At 44.6% G+C, this 16516-nt stretch overlaps 1 protein-coding gene and 1 pseudogene across 1 annotated transcript in view; both read right to left on the bottom strand.

Annotated features, from left to right (window-relative positions):
* Nucleotides 1-16516, bottom strand: part of LOC126236534 (uncharacterized) — a 152420-nt gene that overhangs the window by 91321 nt on the left and 44583 nt on the right. The gene's annotated exons all lie outside the window — the stretch shown is intronic.
* Nucleotides 7030-7147, bottom strand: LOC126237917 (5S ribosomal RNA; annotated as a pseudogene).

Here is a 16516-nt window from a genome sequence, read left to right as displayed (position 1 = left end):
CCTGGGAACGATCCTAAAACCTCAGTGAGTCATTACATTGGCGTATCCAGGTGCTTTCAAACAGACCTGTGTGTGGGGTTTGATGAATGCAGACTTTAGAAATGTTTTAGAACAGAAAGTAAGTAAACTCAAATGAAATAATGTTACCATACGTAATTGTTTATGGAAAAAGGACACAATTTTGTTCTTCGGTTGTTTACTCATTATTAAGATTTCATTATAATTATTTAACATTTCTGTTAGTAATATTTCCATATTTGTCCTTCATTTGTTTATAGATTATTAACATATTTCTGGCAGCGCTATTTAAGATTGCTAATGGTAATATTTTCAATAATACAATTTAGGAATGCATTATTCACAGGCCAACTTCAAAATATAGCATTACTGTCAAAATCCAAGTAAATTATTACATTATTCTTACCATCATATTTAAAAACTACGATTATAAGCACATACGAACCAAATGTGTTAAGGAAGAATCGAACTGTTGTGCGAGTATGATAAGTAAAGCAGATTTCATTAATTTTTCAAACAGTGATAGCTATTCTAAGTTTTGCAGGACACCCATCAATATCGTGAAGGACATAAGAACTTTGGTAACGAAACAGTACTTTGTTTGAACTCTTTTCCCAGACAGAAGGTGTGGGATGAATAGTTAGTGTGCGAACGAATTCAACATCTTCATCTACATCGTTACTCTGCAATTCACACTTAATTGCCTGTCAGAGGGTTCATCGAACCATTTTCATACACTTCTCTACCATCCCACTCTCGAATGGAGCGTGGGAAAAGGGAACACCCAAATCTTTCCGTTCGAGCTTTAATTTCTCTTATTTTATAATGGAAACGCGAATGTTAACGCATTTGTGTTTTGCGCCCACGCCCATATAAAATGACCTGTTCTGTTCGCACGGCGGAAAATTCCTAGTCATAAGAAATCCCGGTTTTAATAACACATGGTCCACGATGCATATCACATGACTTACTGCTCCGAACATGTATTCGAAAGCTTTACTGGCGGACCCGACTTAACTCTTTCCGTTGTCACATTATACAGTCTAAATAAGGGCCTTTAGCCTCGCGTTGACCCACGGGACAGTGTTACATTCTGCACTACTCAAAATGTAATATATAGTTGAAAAGCTAGTGTCAATGAAATGACTTTCAGAAGATACTCCCAGATACAACCACAGGTCTGCAATATGCACACCACTAACTGTTGGTACTTAGCTTCCATTTGGATACTGGCAGCCTCAGCCGATATTTTCCACAACAACAAAACAGGAACACAGTTCTAAAAGCTCAAAAGCACCACAAAGACTTAATAAAGTTTAACACCGTCCTACCTGACCCATGAAAGCAATGAGCACTCCACACCCACGTAACGAACCTTTTCCAGTTTTCTGAGCTTTACATACACGAAAAAATACTTCGTGGATCGCCCAGTCTTGAGACCCATAAATCTGTTATACTCTCGAATCAGCACCACCACTCCCAGGAGCCCTCTACTCCCATGCTCACGACTGCCTATAGACTACCACCCGACCGTTCCACGAAAATATTTTACTTTCAGACCTTTCAGCTAGACTTCGCAGCCGCTTGCAGGCTATTTATTTCTTTGGTCATTTCGCGCTCGCTATAATCATTTCACTTTGAAATATTGTTTTTAGACAGTCGGTGGGTGGTAACACCTGCCACCTGGGAGAATAACTTCCCCTTGTGCCACCCTTCTAGCGTTCAACAAAATCTCTGAGCTAAACAAATCCTGCCCCTTCCCCCCGGTACTAGCAGTTGCGTATCAAGCCACTGGAAAAACCCACGTGGCTCTGAGCACTATGGGACTTAACTTCTGAGGTCATCAGTCCCCTAGAACTTAGAACTACTTAAACCTAACTAACCTAAGGACATCACACACATCTCTGTCCAAGGCAGGATTCGAACTTGCGACAGTAGCGGCCGCGCGTTTCCAGTCTGTAGCGCCAACAACCGCTCGGCCACTCCGGCTGGCCCACGTGTACTGTCAGAAAATATGTTACAGCATGAACGTTGCTGGGGTATGTTAATTAGTTGAGCTTCACAGTTTCAATAGACTTTTGAAGCGGCATTACGTAACACTGGAACCTGATGTTAACAGTATTCTTTAATGAGCAACCGGGTTCGCTCAAAGAATATTTTCCACTACGACTTGGGTTAGTAGCACATATTACTTTGGAATACAGTGACGTCTAAAAACGAGCAAATTAACTGAAAACTACAAGGAATAACCATGCAGTGAGCTCTAGAATATGCAAATGATAATTTAATCGAACAACAGATGGAACGTGAATCATTTTACAGACAAATACCTGCATATTGACGCTACACACATCATACACAACAGACGAATCCCGTAAGTGAATACAATGTGACACTTCACGCAGACACTAACAGTACTCCGTACATAGTTTCAAGTCGATTTTTTGACGTCTTTAAATTACAACCTCACTCTTACTGTTAACCTGAACTGTCCTTCGATGTGGGCTAAGAATGAAGTGGTTCGCTTATTAAAAATACATCTCACGGCACCTTATAGTGTTCTGTGATGTCATTTCTAAAATATTTGGGGTTGCTTAAGAATAAGGAAGAGAAACTGTTTCTCCTAACCTCGTTGTGCTGTAGGTGATGACGAGCTGTAGCCACTTACCGGTTTCGGCTATCTGTCATGATTTTTTTTATATTTATTGCAAACAGTGTGATGTGTTTATGTTGAATTCTCCGCTCTTTTTGCCAGTCTGTGGTCGACTGCAAGCACTCGGTCAACAGATAGTTGTTTCTTAAGGCCAGGGCTGGCCGAGAATTCTGCATGCGAGCAGAGCTGTTGTAGTACTAAGATGGTATCTGTTCATTCGGAACAGATACCATCGATGACCATGCAGTTCGTTAGAATGAAATTACAATGAAATGAACACCCTTAGCTGCTTACAGGCGTTGACATACGTCAACCGAGACTCGACCCGTGATCTCTTGCGTACAGGGCAGACGCTCTATCCATCTGAGACATCGAGGACACAGAGGATAGCTCGACTGCAGGGATTTATCTCTGGCACGCCTCCCGCGAAACCCACATTCTCAACGTATTGTCCCGCACTACATACTTTGTATATACACTCCTGGAAATTGAAATAAGAACACCGTGAATTCATTGTCCCAGGAAGGGGAAACTTTATTGACACATTCCTGGGGTCAGATACATCACATGATCACACTGACAGAACCACAGGCACATAGACACAGGCAACAGAGCATGCACAATGTCGGCACAAGTACAGTGTATATCCACCTTTCGCAGCAATGCAGGCTGCTATTCTCCCATGGAGACGATCGTAGAGATGCTGGATGTAGTCCTGTGGAACGGCTTGCCATGCCATCTCCACCTGGCGCCTCAGTTGGACCAGCGTTCGTGCTGGACGTGCAGACCGCGTGAGACGACGCTTCATCCAGTCCCAAACATGCTCAATGGGGGACATATCCGGAGATCTTGCTGGCCAGGGTAGTTGACTTACACCTTCTAGAGCACGTTGGGTGGCACGGGATACATGCGGACGTGCATTGTCCTGTTGGAACAGCAAGTTCCCTTGCCGGTCTAGGAATGGTAGAACGATGGGTTCGATGACGGTTTGGATGTACCGTGCACTATACAGTGTCCCCTCGACGATCACCAGTGGTGTACGGCCAGTGTAGGAGATCGCTCCCCACACCATGATGCCGGGTATTGGCCCTGTGTGCCTCGGTCGTATGCAGTCCTGATTGTGGCGCTCACCTGCACGGCGCCAAACACGCATACGACCATCATTGGCACCAAGGCAGAAGCGACTATCATCGCTGAAGACGACACGTCTCCATTCGTCCGTCCATTCACGCCTGTCGCGACACCACTGGAGGCGGGCTGCACGATGTTGGGGCGTGAGCGGAAGACGGCCTAACGGTGTGCGGGACCGTAGCCCAGCTTCATGGAGACGGTTGCGAATGGTCCTCGCCGATACCCCAGGAGCAACAGTGTCCCTAATTTGCTGGGAAGTGGCGGTGCGGTCCCCTACGGCACTGCGTAGGATCCTACGGTCTTGGCGTGCATCCGTGCGTCGCTGCGGTCCGGTCCCAGGTCGACGGGCACGTGCACCTTCCGCCGACCACTGGCGACAACATCTATGTACTGTGGAGACCTCACGCCCCACGTGTTGAGCAATTCGGCGGTACGTCCACCCGGCCTCCCGCATGCCCACTATACGCCCTCGCTCAAAGTCCGTCAACTGCACATACGGTTCACGTCCACGCTGTCGCGGCATGCTACCAGTGTTAAAGACTGCGATGGAGCTCCGTATGCCACGGCAAACTGGTTGACACTGACGGCGGCGGTGCACAAATGCTGCGCAGCTAGCGCCATTCGACGGCCAACACCGCGGTTCCTGGTGTGTCCGCTGTGCCGTGCGTGTGATCATTGCTTGTGCAGCCCTCTCGCAGTGTCCGGAGCAAGTATGGTGGGTCTGACACACCGGTGTCAATGTGTTCTTTTTTCCATTTCCAGGAGTGTAGTTAAGGCTCACCGGCCAGTTGACCATCTTCTTCTTCTGTGCGAATGCACAAACAGTGCCCGAACTCTTGCTGGAATCGCCAACGCGCCGCGAGTAATGAGTATAATGGGCGGGGGCACTACGAATGTAGTGCGGGACACTACGCTGGGACTGTGGGTTTCGCGGGAGGCGTGCCAGAGATAAATCGCTGCAGTCGCACTATCCTCTGTGTCCTCCGTGTCTCAGGTGGATAGAGCGTCTGCAGGAGATGTCAACGCCTGTAAGCAGCTAAGGGTGTTCATTTCATTGTAATGAATTCCAGACCATTCTGCTGCTTACAGTACGCTACGCCAACCACGCAGACTGCAACGACGAGAAAAACACGGCACAAGTTCATAGGATCATTCATTCATCAACGCGATCTACCGTGGCAACGACGCATTTCCGGTCACATCTCTACACCACCTTTCTTTCTCCATCTCCAATCAGGAGTCCGTCCCTGTAGTTTGTCGGTTCTGTTAACGTTCACCCTGTATTGCAAATCGATCAGTTCCACATGCATACGGGCGTCCTCAACTGAAACAGCACAGTCTCTCGAAAGCAGATAAGAAAACAGATGAAAGATTGCTAGTGTACTGAAACCATTTGCAAAATAATTCTTGTTTTTCTTTAACGATATAGTACATTCCTCAAGTTTTCCCCTCCCCCTTCCTCCCTTCCCCCTATCACCCCTGCCCGTGGCATCTGCTCTCCCTTCTCCCTCTCCCTCCCCCCCTCCACCCCTCCACCCCTCTTGGCAGGTCCCCGGACTCGTACACGGTTAGTGAACATTCGCGCGCCGGAGATAACGCCTCGTGTTCTGTGTGTGCCGTCGTTTTGTGCTTAAGTGGTTCAGTGTTCTTCTTTTTGTGCACCTACGTTCACGTGTGACAATTTTCGTCTATGTCTGTGTCGAAGTGTCTGAACAAATTTTATCTTGGACTCTACGCCCGTGAACGGCTCCATGTATTTTAAGTAGTGTTTGTCTCCGTTTATATGTCCACCGTATTTTTTCTCTAAATGTATTCATTTGTATCTTTTGTGTTTCTCTGAGGCCCAAGAGCAGCATAGTATGCTGCTGCTGGCCTGCCTGTACACAGGTTTCAAAATAACAATAAAGAAAAAAATATTCCTCAAGTTTGCGTTTTATGTAAAACTACTAAGCTTAGAGAGGCGGACGGCATTTTTGTGAGAAATTGTCACTTCCAAAATGAAGAAAAAGTTGTTCTCACTTCGTAACATATTAATGTGGACAATGTGCAGTTAAGTCCACATAAAATGAGAATTCTGCAATCCGTTCCAGACGTTCTAATTATCATTCCTACTTTTCTTTCTTCTTCAGAAATTCAGCAATAGCGGGTCTTAATTCGAACAATCGTTCAGCTACGCCCCTTGACTGCACCAACGCAATTTGCTGTAGTATATAACGTACCCATACTCATTGTTCAGTTCCATCAAAAAATATTGGAACTGACAGTATAGTAATGCCTGCGTCTGCAGGAAACTTACGACTCGTACCACTAATTTAATCATGTGCTTTATGCCTGCCAATTTAACACAAAGTGCGTCTTGATGAACAAAGCAATGAATACCGTACAATCTGTCTGCCAATAGTAATTTCTTGCATTTTCACCATCAACTATTTATTATTGCTTTCTGCGTTGTGTTGTAATGCTGTCTGTAGCGAATTCATGTAACCCGTCGATCTTGCGACTGTATAATGGATGCTTATAATTTTCATCCTCATGTCTTTTACCTATTAATTTTTAAAGGCATGTGACTGTATATCAGTAGACTGCCTCTTTCGTGCAAACAGCCACTGGACCTGTTAACTGCCTTCCTACCACGAATAACCAGCAAAGCTCAGACATTTTTTTCAATATTATTCTGTTGAACTGAGGAGTGGGGTGCCGACTGAAAAATACGGCACGAAATGGCGGAATAAACAGCGTAGGGTCGCACTGCTGAACTAAAAGTCACTCTGTACCTAGCAGTTCCGCGAAGTAACGAGCGAAGTCGAAACGTACTGAATGTAGGCGAGACAGGCAGAGTCCCCGAATGTGTGCAGCATATTGTGAAAACATGCAATTTTGCACGCCGTGTTCAAGTTCGCTTTAGATAGAAGGATCTTTGTCCATCATAATCCAAGTTTATATGTACAAAAGTTGTTTATGTTGCAACATGACACTCACTTTCGGTTATATTTTATATTAATAAAACTGCTTAACATTATCCTCACTATTAACTAAACTCCGCCAGAACAGGCCATGAAGGCCCAGTGCTACCGACCGGCCCACAGGCGTCACTGGATGCGGATATGTAGGGGCATGTGGTCAGCACACCGCTCTCTCGGCAGTATCTCAGTTTACGAGACCGGAACGGCTACTTCTCAATCAAGTAGCTCCTCAGTTTGCCTCACAAGGGCTCATTGCATGCGGCTTGCCAACAGCGCTCGGCAAACTGGATGGTCACCCATCCAAGTGCTAGCCCAATCCGACAGCGCTTATCTTCGGTGACCTGACGGGAACCGATGTTACCACTGCGGTAAGGCTGTTGGCTTCTCCTCATTATTCATTGCATTTATTTAATATCATTTATTCTATCAGCTCTCACTGAGTGATTCAAGTTTTTCGTTGCGGTTTACTTTTTAGGAATTTTTAGTAATATTGCTGGTAGTTATTGGAAGTAGAGCAGCTGATAGTTGAACTGACATTGCAAGTCATCTGCTAATAGACACGTTTCTTGCATGTATTCGTGTGCACATCCATTTGTCTGCTACAATAGCTTATCTTTGGGTGGGAATTGCAAGGCGTATCTTAAGCAAGTCGGCTAAACTTTGAAATGAGCCGGTCAATAGAAAAACGTGGCTAGCAGAATCAGTTAGCGAGGATCGTATTATCAGTGGACAACGTGACACTGCATTCTGTCGCTTGGCTATGTGACATTGTGCCGATTTGTTCAGTATCGACGCTTTATCTTTCTGATCGGGAAATAAGCACGCTGGCGGGATGTCATTTTAGATTATCATTGCCTGCTCGTTTTGCTTTTTCGTCACTGTACTTCGTGGAATATCAGATTTACTTACATGAGATATGTTAAAATCGTATTCAGCACGGAACGTATTAGTATTTTGTTCGCATTATCGGTTTCCTTGCAACGCGTAGAAATCTGTATCCGTTTTCTATCCAGTCATCCAGTCCACCAAATTGAATATTTCATTCCTTTTCCTCTCGTTAAATAATATCATGGCTTTTAATACGAATACAGGGAGACACTGACATGCAAAACTCAAGTGCGATATAGGTTAAGAACCGCAGCATATTAACAAAAAAAAGGTTCAAATCTCTCTGAGCACTATGGGACTTAACATTTGAGGTCATCAGTCCCGTAGACTTAACTCCGAATAACCTAAGGACATTACACACATCCATGCCCGATGTAGGATTCGAACCTGCGACCGTAGCAGTCGCACGGTTCCGGACTGAAGCGCCTAGAACCGCTCGGCTACAGATGGCCGGCGCATGCTAACAGCTCAGTGGAAATGAATAAAAGTGCGGGAGCATGTTGCCAGTGTTCTCCTAAACGTGCCCAGGAAACAGGACACTATGGTGTTGGCCACGCAACATGAGGCGGTTGAAGGAATCAGAAAATACAGTATGTGTCAATCAGCGAGCTTTGACGGTGCACGGTGGGGGTGTTATTCGTCACAACATGGCCTGAAGGCAATATTTAGAGGGTTTCACACGAGGAAGAATCATACGGAAACTGTAATATGGACGACGTGTGACGAGTGTAGTCTTGGAGACTGATATTGTTCACTGCGTTCTTTCATGTGCATAGAGAGCATTACATATCAAAAGCACTGCTGCTCAAAGGAGAGGAGGTGGTTCAACATGGTAGACGCAGCAGCATATGACTGTTACATAGTCGCAACAGGCAAGAAGGGGTTAACGGCAAAGGTCGGGTGCAACAACGAGAAAGATGACTGGATTTTACAGAAAGTAAACTTAACGTTTAATTATGATTTCACCTACAAAACATTCCCAATAAGTTCTTAATGGGCTAAGAAATAAGCTTCGCTAACAGAGATGTAGACAACATAAACTGTAATTTCTTCCAGGAAGGAATATAATGCATAATTCTCTTTGGTCGTATCTTTAACTAGAGCTCACAACATGGAGGAGGAGGATATTAGTGTTTAACGTCCCGTCGACAACGAGGTCATTAGAGACGGAGCGCAAGCTCGGATGAGGGAAGGATGGGGAAGGAAATCGGCCGTGCCCTTTCAAAGGAACCATCCCGGCATTTGCCTGAAGCGATTTAGGGAAATCACGGAAAACCTAAATCAGGATGGCCGGAGACGGGATTGAACCGTCGTCCTCCCGAATGCGAGTCCAGTGTGCTAACCACTGCGCCACCTCGCTCGGTCTCACAACATGCTTAAAAGGTCTGGACAACAGTGATACCAGAGCCTAGCAGCTTCTAAACACCGTGAAAAGAAATATTTAACCTTGAATCAGCTGGCTTTCTTGCACAGGAATTTTAAAAGCGTCATAATCTTTTAAAATAAATTAGATAAGCACATGACCCTGATACAGCTGTGCATGACAATTGGGCACATTACATAACCATAGTAACATTAACCATGGCAAATAATTTGAGAGAAAACGGTGGCCAGCAGATTCGAAATTTCACAGAGCGAAGAGGCCAGAACACTATCCCCAAACTCACAGAGCCAAGTAACAAGGCGTACGTAAGGACGCAAAGAAGCATAAACATTAACATCTGTTCAAACAGCTTGCGGAGCGGCAAATCGGTGCACAGAGCTGAACAACTAGTTGCGCATAACATAAAAGAATCAGACCTTACTTTCTGTCCAGTCCTGGCGAAGAAGTATGAACGATGACCTAGAAAAGACGTCGTGCCAATACACAGTCCGTGGTGTGGTACGCTCCTCTCTCTCTCTCTCTCTCTCTCTCTCTCTCTCTCTCTCTAGACGCCACTCTCGAGGCCACTTTCGAAGACTAGGTGAGACAGCAGTAACCGTAGGAGGGAGTAATCCGCGTCTTGTGGTGAGACGCCAGCTAAAAGTTAGCGGTAATCAAATGAGCTGCTACGGCTCATCACCATTAATCCATATTCTGTAATCATTACACTGTTCATTCCATTCAGCAGTTCTGCTTCACTTTCACTCATCAACAGATTTTATCACTGAGGCCCTTCCATCCTGAATTTTAGTTCTACACTTGAACTTTTCTTTTATTTCCGTTATCGCTTATTCGATATCTAGATTGAATAATAGGTACGAAAGATTACATACCTGTCTAACACCTTTGTTAATCGGAGTATTTAGTTGTTGGTCGTCCACTTTCATATTTCCCTCTTGGTTATTGTACATATTGTATACTACCAGTCTTTCCCTATAGCTTACCAATTGTTTATCTCGGAATTTCCAACATTTTGCACCATTTGACAATATCATAGGCTTTTTCGACGACGACAGATCGTATGACCATCACTTGATTCTGCTTTAGTTTTGATTCCATTATCAATCGCAACTGCCAACGGCCTTGCCGCAGTGCAGTGGTAACACCGGTTCCCGTCAGATCACCGAAGTTAAGTGCTGTCGGGCTGGATTAGCACTTGGATGGGTGACCATCCGGTCTGCCGAGCGCGGTTGGCAAACAGGGCAGGGGGCACTCAGCCTTTCTGAGGCAAACTGAAGAGCTACTTGATTGAGAAGTAGCGGTTCCGGTCTTGTAAACTGACATAGAGCGGTGTAGTGACCACATGCCCCTCCATATCTGCGTCCAGTGACACCTGTGGGCTGAGGCTGAGACGGGAGCCTGTCGGTGCCGTTGGGCCTCCCAACGCCTGTTCGGACGGAGTTTAGTTTATCAATCGCAACTGCCTCTCAGGTGCATTAACGTTTCCTAAGGCCCAACTGATCATCATATAACACATCCTCAAGTTCTTTTCCCGTTCGTTGTATATCATTCTTGTCAGAAACTTGGCTACAGGAGCTGCTAAGCTATTTGTGCGACAGTTCTCGCACTAGTAAACTCTTGCAATCTTAGGAATTGAGTGGATGATGTTTCCCCTAATGGACGATAAATAGATTCGACAAGAAGAGAATAGAAGCTTTCGAAATGTGGTGCTACAGAAGAAAGCTGAAGATTAGATGGGTAGATCACATAACTAATGAGGAGGTACTGTATAGGATTGGGGAGAAGAGGAGTTTGTGGCACAACTTGACCAGAAGAAGGGATCGGTTGGTAGGACATGTTCTGAGGCATCAAGGGATCACCAATTTAGTATTGGAGGGCAGCGTGGAGGGTAAAAATCGTAGGGGGAGACCAAGAGATGCATACACTAAGCAGATTCAGAAGGATGTAGGTTGCAGTAGGTACTGGGAGATGAAGAAGCTTGCACAGGATAGAGTAGCATGGAGAGCTGCATCAAACCAGTCTCAGGACTGAAGACCACAACAACAACAACATGTTTCCCCTAAAATGAGATGGTATACCGCCAGACTCAAACATTCTACGCCGAAGTTGAATAGTTGTTTTGTTGCCACTTCCCCCATTGGGCCGGCCGGGTTGGCCGAGCGGTTCTAGGGGCTACAGTCTGGAACCGCGCGACCGCTACGGTCGCAGGTTCGAATCCTGCCTCGGGCATGGGTGTGTGTGATGTCCTTAGGTTAGTTACATTTAAGTAGTTCTAAGTTCTAGGGGACTGATGACCTCAGCAGTTAAGTCCCATAGTGCTCAGAGCCATTTGAACCATTTTAAATCCCCTATTGGTTTTACAAATTCTAGTGGGATGTTATGAATCCCTTCTTATTTGATCTTAAATCTTTCAAAACTCTTTTATATCCTGATTCTAATATTGGATCTTCTATCTCTTCTACATCGATTCGTGTTTCTCCTTCTATTAGATCATCAGGCCAGTCTTTCCCAAGATAGAGGCCCTCAGTATCCTGTTTCCAACTACCCACTGTGATCTGTTCTTAACAGCTAAATTCCCATTTCACTCTTAAGGATACCACCCTTGCTTTTAATTTCCCCGAAACTTGTTTTGACTTTATTGTACGCTGAGTCAGTTCATCTGACAATCATTTCTTTTTCGATTTCTTCATATATTTCATGCAGCCAGTTCACCTCAGCTTTCCTGACCTCCGATTTGTTTAGTTCCTAAGTGACATATTTTTGTGTTCTTGAATATCCTTGAACATTTTTTGTATTTCCGGCTTTGTTTGCTCAACCGCAATACGTATTCTGTTACCCAAGCTTTCTTCGAAGATATCTTTTTTGCACCTATGTTTTCTTTCCAACTTCTTTGATTGCCCATTCGTATTCAACTCAATTTCCTTCAGTGCTACTCCTTAATGCAGTATCTACAGCCCTATAGAACCTCAAACGCATGTCTTCAGATCGAGTAAGTCGTAGAAACGAGTTGAATAAGCTTTGAAAAGAGTCATAATTGGCATTTATCGTGCAACGACATGCATTCATATTATGGACCAACAAGACTAGAACAGTGTGCTGTTAAACCGAGCCAGACTGTAAAGCCAAAAGGATGTTCAAATGTGTGTGAATTCCTAAGGAACCAAACTGCTGAGGTCATCGGTCTTTAGACTTACGCACTACTTGAACTAACTTATGCTAAGAAGAACAAACACACACATGCCCAAGAGAGGACTCGAACCTCCGGCGAGAGCGGCCGCGCAGTCCGTGACAGGGCGCCTCAAGCTGCGCGGCCACTCCGTGTGGCGACTGTAAAGCATCTTTTCGCAAGTTGCAGGTAATAAAGAAGGAAAATAACCTGTTGCTGTAGTAAAAATTGCATAAAAAAGCCCGCGACTCTGGGCGGAAAGACATCAATTAAGATACGTACCGGGTGATCAAAAAGTCTGCATAAATTTGAAAACTGAATAAATCACGGAATAATGTGGATAGAGAGGTACAAATTGACACACCGGCTTGGAATGACATGGGTTTTATGAGAACCAAAAAAATACAGAAGTTCAAAAAATGTCCGACAAATGGCGCTTAATCTGATCAGAATAGCAATAATTAGCATAACAAAGTAAGACAAAGCAAAGATGATGTTCTTTACAGGAAATGCTCAATATGTCCACCATCATTCCTCAACAATAGCTGTAGTCGAGGAATAATGTTGTAAGCAGCACTGTAAAGCATGTCTGGAGTTATGGTGAGGCATTGGCGTCGGATGTTGTCTTTCAGCATCCCTAGAGATGACAGTCGAACACGATACACTTGCGACTTCAGGTAACCCCAAAGCCAATAATCGCACGGACTGAGGTCTGGGGACCTGGGAGGCAAAGCATGACGAAAGTGGCGGCTGAGCACACGATCATCACCAAACGACGCGCGCAAGAGATCTTTCACGTGTCCAGCAATAAGGGGTGGAGCGCCATCCTGCATAAACATCGTATGTTCCAGCAGGTGCTAATCAGCCGGGCTGGGGATGATGCGATTCTGTAACATATCAGCGTACCTCTCAGCCGTCACGGTAGCAGTTACAAAACCAGAATCACGCATTTCCTCGAAGAAAAAAGGCCCGATAACGGTAGATGTGGTAAATCCAACCCATACCGTGACTTTCTCGTCGTGCAATGTAGTTTCCACGACAGTTGTAGGATTTTCGGTAGCCGAAATCTGCAGTTGTTGGCGTTGACAGACCCTCGGAGCGTGAAATGAGCTTCGTCATTCCACAACACGTTACTCAACCAATCGTCATCTTCCGCCAACTTTTGAAACGCCCACGCCGCAAATGCCCTCCGCTTCACTAAATCCCCAGGTAACAGTTCATGATGCCGATGGATTTTGTACGGATAGCATCGGAGGATACGCCTAAGTGCCAACCAAACAGTAGTGTATGGAATTCCGGTGCGACGTGCGACTGCACGAGCGCTGATTTCCCCGTGCGTAGACGAGCCCGCTACAGTCTCCATTTCTTCGTGAACTGTCTCAGGAGCATTACACCTTGTGCTCGGTCGGCCACTACGGGGTCTATCGTCTAAACAACCCGTGGCTTCGAACTTCGAAATCATTCTCGCCACAGCTGCATTTGTCAACAGACCCTTACCCGTTCGAATCCCCTTCCTGTGGCGATAGGATCGTAACGCTGAACTAGCACATTCCCCCTTCTGATAATACAGCTTCACTAAATGCACCTTTTCAGGTAACGTGAACATGCTGCGACTGCTGGCGCATCTGACTCTCTCTCTCATTACAGCTCCTTTTATACATGATTGTCATGCGCATTCACTGACGTTTTGCTGTCCAGTGCCATCTGCCGGACATTTCTTGAACTTTGCTTTTGTTTTGGTTCTAATAAAACCCCATGTCATTCCAAGAATGTGTGTCAATTTTTACCCCTCTATCTACATTATTATGTGGTTATTAAGTTTTCAAATTTATACTGACTTTTCGATCACCCGGTATATCCACAGTAAAGTGTATTTTGGTACGTACAAATGAGGCGTCGATAATATGCCAGAAAACATACATAGGTAAACTACAGTAATCATAGTCGCCAGATATGTTTGTTGTGGCTTTTTGGCGTTGTGTCACATTGCTGCCTCTACTTTGGTCAACGGTTAACTGCTTACATGGGCAATTGTTTTCTTCCAACCCGTCCACTCGAGGACTACTTGTGGTGAAGTTGTGACAACTGTACGAACAAGTAGTAACAGTTTGTGATTTGTTGCGTTCGTTGATCTAACAAGGTGCTCAGTTGCTGTGACAGCGTTCACCTGTTTAGACTTTACGTGAGCACGGTATGTAGTCCAGTATTTCTATCATTTTTCGGCATAAAAAGTCGGAAACGATGGCGTGAATTGTGCCGAGCTAAGGGCTCTCCGAGAATGCTAATTAAATGATTAAATCTGTACAATTAATGAAGTTATAAATATTGTGGCGTCAGCACCATCCGACTATAACAGGTCCGAGCTGATATATAAACTTCAGACATCACACCTTCACAAGCAGAAATCTAAATTACTGTAAAATATTTCTGCAGTACGGATTTACTTTTATTTCTGTAAATACTGAATGAGGACAGGCCTGTCTGCTTTGATTTGTAGGTGAGTGATAGCCTAAAACCTACTAAATTAAGACGTCATCTGCTTAAGAAACATGTTTCCTAGTAATACAAACGTATAAGGATTTTTGTATGGCTGATAGGATAATGGGAAATAAAAAAAGGTCGATCGAGTCTCAGACATATGCTCGTAAGAAGCACTTAGCAGCCGCCTAGTTATTAGCAGAGGCTGAGAATCCATGTAGGCCTACTATAGGCCAAAATTAGTGATGGCAGTTGTTCTGTGCCAAACAATTCACAAACGGAAAAGAAATGTAATTTCAAGTTGTGCAGTACGGAGATTTGTTTTGTAAATTAACAAGGACCAGAATGGGCAACTTATTGCAAAACTTAAAAGAAGCTTAAGATTTGGAATTTAGTTGGCTGAATCGATATAGGCTACAAACTTGATCCACCTGTTGACATACATTAGGTACTGCTATTTTCTGAATGTGCACAGACCTTGACTATTTTATGGGCATTTAGTGAGGCGAGTAGTGTGTCAGCGAGAAACGAGATACCCTTCAAATGACCTTTGGTGTCATATCACAGCTCTCACAGTTTTAATGGAGAATGTTTCCGAATTGATGGGAAATAATTTACACATTGAAATTACAGGCCAAAAGCAGCTGAAAAGCTCCAATGTACATGGGATCGCAGATCAACCGTTACCGAGTGTTATCAGTGTTATGTACAAACTGACGTAAGAAAAGATCATCTACACCAGTACACAAGTCAGGAGACTGGCTGCGGTGGTACTGCCACATAACACTCAAAATAAAGACACAACTAATCCCTTAGCTAGCCCTCAAGTATACGTATACAACACTTCACTGTTCTAGAAGAATTGCATCGGAAAAAAATAATTAGAGCCTAGTGAGGCTCAGTACAAGAACACAGCATCTTAGTTTTCTCTGTAACAGATGCTCATCAGATTCAATTAACGATGCCACAAGTCCAAACCCCAAAAGAGATTGATGTAGATGTGCTGGCAAGCAAATGATTACATTTGCACAGAAATGAGATCTTTCATTCAAGGAAAAGGACTTCACAAACTGAGGTCAGTAACAGATTGGTCCATTTCTGGCCCTTAGGAAAGCGGTAACTCCGCTTGGCATCGATTGACAGAATATCTGGATGTCCTCCGGAATGATACTGCGCTAAATTCTGTCCTATTATCGCGTTGGATCGTCAAAATCCCAAGAAGGTTGGAGTGCCTTGCCCACAATGCTCTACACGTTGTCAAAAGCGTAGTTATCCAGCGCCATTGCTGGCCAAGGTAGGGTTTGTCGAGCATGAAGACACGCAGTAGAAACTCTCGTCATATGCATGGGGGTATTATCTTGCTGAAATCTAAGCCTAGGAAGTCTTGCCATGAAGGGCGACAAAACAGGCTGTAGAATATCGTCGATATACTGCTGGCGCTGTAAGCGTGCCGCCGATGACAATCAAAGGGGTCCTCCTGTGAAAAGAAATACCACCCCACACTATCACTTTTCTCTTTCCACGAATAAGTCTATAACTCGCTCTACAAAGATCTGATCACTGGATAGCTCTCCAGGTAGTGTCTTTTCTATTTCTAACATGCGCAAACACGACAGCCGGATGTTGGACACTGAATTCCTTAAATAATTCTTCCCTCGTTTAGAGTATTCACGCCTCGTTCACTGCTTGCTGTAGTTGCGGGTAGGGTCAAAACAAAACGCAGGAACTTCGCTGTTTCTTCATAAACGGAGTCTAAATCATTGTTGACAATATACTTTAAGAGGATTCCTGGAGATAAGTGTTTTTTCTCATCAGCGTATATGTTACACAGATCG

Source organism: Schistocerca nitens, chromosome 2 (assembly GCF_023898315.1).
Source record: "Schistocerca nitens isolate TAMUIC-IGC-003100 chromosome 2, iqSchNite1.1, whole genome shotgun sequence".
Classification (NCBI taxonomy): Eukaryota; Metazoa; Arthropoda; class Insecta; order Orthoptera; family Acrididae; genus Schistocerca; species Schistocerca nitens.
The sequence above is the reverse complement of the archived record's forward strand: the minus strand, read 5'-3'. Positions and strand labels throughout refer to the sequence as shown.